Consider the following 4,181-nt stretch of genomic DNA (forward strand, 5'->3'; position numbering starts at 1 on the left):
TCAATCATGCTCATGCACAACTTAGAAATGTTATTGAGCGTGCTTATGGTGTATTGAAGGCGAGATTCCCAATCTTAAAACAAATGGCTCCTTATCCTTTTACAGTGCAAAGAGACATAGTCATTGCTTGTGTTGCGGTCCATAATTTTATAAGGAAATACAATATAGAAGATGAATTGTTTAGAAATTTTGAGGATGACACTATGGTTACTCCTGACGTCCAAGGTGGGGGAATTGATAGAGAAAACATACAAGACATAGAATGGGGTCCAGAAGCCGTTGAATATATGCGTGCTTTGCGTGATCAGATTGCAAATCGACTACTTTCACCTACTTTACATTAAATTATTATGTTATTTTAAATTTCATTATGTTTTTATTTGGATATTAAATGATTTATGTTTAATTTACATTTTGTATGACATTTTTTATTTGTGTGTAATTTACATTTTGTATGACAATATGTATGTTTTTATAATTATTCGGCAACTTAATACATCACTATATATAACAGAAGGGTAAAATGGTCATTTTTCATCACTCAACACATTCATTCAGATGTACAATCAAACAACAGGATTTCTTACTCAGTCAAGATTTCTTACCCAGACAGACCTTTCCCAGTCAGCACTTTCTCGGTCAGCAACTATCAAACGGGACCTAAGTGTCCCCTCCTCCTACAAGCTGGCTTTTGGGAGTGAGTTCTACACTTGGGCTTATGGCATGATACGGGCCTAGTATGGGATGGATTCGTATCAGTCACCACCACCATTTGTTTCTCCATTTTGTTGAAGATTTCTTCTGTTATCGGTTGCTTAGTCAATTCACAGGTTTATGTAGTCTAATCACTACAATCCTTCTATCCAAGGTAAGCATTACTGGCCTATGTTTCAAGTTTTATACTCTTATTATTATAATGAAAATCGTTAACAACTTTTTGTTAGGATGATTACAATTAATGGGGAGAGGGTTGCTACTCCCGATAGAGTTAAGCAAGAGTTTGTGTCCCTATGTGCAACTCATTTCAACAAAATTGTGTGGAAATGTGATTGTGATAAAAGCTTCAAATCCTGATGGTTTTACTTTTTTTTTAAGAAAAATTATTAGAATCTGATTAAAGATGACTTTTAGTGTTAAAAAATTTTATAAGAGCAATTGTGACATCCTCAAATTTACGGTCATTTTAAAATTTTTATTTATGTTTATTTAAATCAGAGTTCATTTGTAACTATGGAATGAGTCCATACAAGTATTTTCGAAGAAATGTTTTTCATTGATTAAAAATCATGAGATATCATAACTGATACAAAACTAGGCCTTGCACCATCTTTTATTCTATAACTTATATTTTCTCGAATCCCTCATCAGGTCCGAACATCAATATCTTTGTATTGTTTCCTATGATATAAAGAAACTGAGTGGGCCAGGTTTGAAAAACCTGGTGAGTACATAGGGTTTTCAACTTACAATAATATAATTAATATGTTTAATTACCAAACAATTAACTCAATTACCCCTCCTCATTTTATTATTTGTTCTTCCTTAAGGATCTATCCTAAGGGTCATCTTAGTTATCGCTGCTGACAGTACTGTTACAGGGATTTCTCCGCAATACATGTCAGTAGGTTCCTTTCTATTTTCATTCCTAATGGTTTATCCTAAGGAATAGGCATGAAGTCTATCGCTGCGAGTGTTTATCTAATAGACACAAAGTCCATCGCTGTCAGTGTTTATCTGATAGACATGAAGTCCATCGCTGCCAGTGTTTAATAGGCACTAAGTCCATAGTTGCCAGTGTTTATCTAATAAACACTAAGTTCATAGCTATCAGTTTTCTATGGGATTTTCATTAATTAGTCTCATAGTTGTCACATATACTTTGCTAAGTGACTACATCGTTGGTACACTGGTACCATTCCTAAAGTCATGCCATCCTATCTTTCATCGTACTATGACATCTTTCAATACCCTTCATTAACCAATGTATAATATTTATAAAAATACATATACAATATAAATCATATAAACTTATCTTTATAACATTTCATCTAACACATCACATCTTTATACATAAAAACATATAGCAATTAATTAATTAGATATTTTATATCTATGTGTCAGATGAAAGTAACTATGCACTCACCTGACTTAGGTGAATAACTGACGATTTTGGCAGAGCTTCGCCTTGGTATTTTATCTTTTCTTCTGACGTGACCTGATATAATCATTACTAAGTCTTAGTCTAATTATTCTTTAATGATAATAGTAGTCTAGATTCCTCACTAATCCCAATGAATACTAAGAGTTCTATCAAATAAGGATCAGTTAGGCAGGACAGTTAGGAGGTAGGATTATTTCGGCATATAACTTTTCTAAAACCCAACAACCAAGCCAACGTGACCATTCTAGACACCACTCCCGTAAGTAGATCAACCAGTATAATGATGCAGAATTACTGATAATTCTTATTTATAGGTTCATAATAACGACTTATGACTATAAATATAAGTTACACCGAAAGGCCTAGAGTGTAGCTTAACTTACAAAGATTTCCTACACAAAAGTCCGTAAATTGCACTAGTAGAGCTTCTACTAGATATCTACTACTTGTCGGGCACTCAAGAAACCTCAGAGCTTCGCCAAAATGTCCTAAGTACTAAGAAATTTTTGATAAAAATGGAGAGAAATGAGGAGAAATTGATTTGTATTTGTGTGGGGGAAGAATTGTTGGATTAATGTCTAAGCCCGTAACTATATTTGGTATGTACTTGACCCAGTTGTGCATGGTCCTTTTGGGTTGTATTCACCAAAGCAACTTGATAGGATGATTTATGGAGAAAAAGGATTAATTATGATTTATGAATATATTATATGAATAATATATTAAAGGAGAAATCATATTGTTTAATTAATATTAGTCAATAATTAATTAAGAATTAGTTTTGTGACTAAAAGACATTAATTAAACTTAGGGGACTGTAATTGTAATTATAAGATAGTTGCAATTGGGCTATGGATCACCTTGGAATATAGGTTGGACGAATTATATGAGAAGCCCATAAGGAATTCATCCAAGGGATGTTCTAAAAGGAGTCTGTGGGCTGCTTAGGGCTTAAGCAATCATATTAGGGTTTCCTAGTTGCAAACCCTAATAGCCTAACTATAAATAAGGACCCCTAAGCCCCAAAAACGTGGTCAACTGATTCCTTAGAGTTTCTAGACGTTTTGGGTGCCTCTCCTCTTCTCCCTCTTCATCCTTATTGCTTATGGTGTTTGTGACTCCATTAGAGGTGCAACACTTGAGGCACTAAGCTTTCTGAAGCCAATTACAAGAAGGAATAGATTGTTATTGCTACATTACAATCAAATGTAATATATAAACCCTAATTTCGTTCATAGTATGCTAGATCTAGGGTTTGAGAGCTTTGGATGATTATTGCATGTACAATTAGATAAACCTAGATCCAAAGTTTAGGGTTTTGCATGTGCACCATAGGATTGATGTAGTACTCATAACCCAACAGTGGTATCAGAGCCTAGGATGGTTTATTCTAATGTATTTGATGCAAAGTTTTTTCGTTCATAGCAGAAAATTTTCGTTTTTTTCGAATTATACCAGATTCACGTCGTGAACATACTGTTCACCTCGTGAACCCAGTCTGACAGCATGATTTTGAAAATTTTGCCTTAATTTGCTTTGGATAATTACCATAAATTTCTTTATTCAAATAAAAATCATATTTTTTTGTTATGGTAATTGATATCCTAATCAAATTAAGGGATAATTGTCAAAATTAAGATAATTATTTGTTTTATTAGATAAAGATTTATTATTTGTTATTTTGATTTGAATTATCTTGTGAAAAAATTAAATTAGGTCAAATTTAGATAATTCAAATTATTTGATTAATTTAATTATTTGTAATTTGATCTAGATAGTTTTGAAAAAGTTCAAAACTTGCCTTCAAGTTTTAGAAGATAAATTTTAATTAAAATGTTTAATTTTAAAATGTTAAATTCTAAAACCCTAATTTTAAAAAGTTCAAATTGCACCCTTATGGTTTTATTAAATTAATTAAGTGTATCATTAAAAGAAAGTTAATAAATCCATAATGATATGGTTCACATTTAATTAAATTAAAAATGTAATTTGTTAAATTAGACCACATAGTATTTTAAAA

Source organism: Lactuca serriola, chromosome 2 (genome assembly GCF_051521515.1).
Source record: "Lactuca serriola cultivar US96UC23 chromosome 2, Lser_US96UC23_V15, whole genome shotgun sequence".
In the NCBI taxonomy this organism is placed as follows: Eukaryota; Viridiplantae; Streptophyta; class Magnoliopsida; order Asterales; family Asteraceae; genus Lactuca; species Lactuca serriola.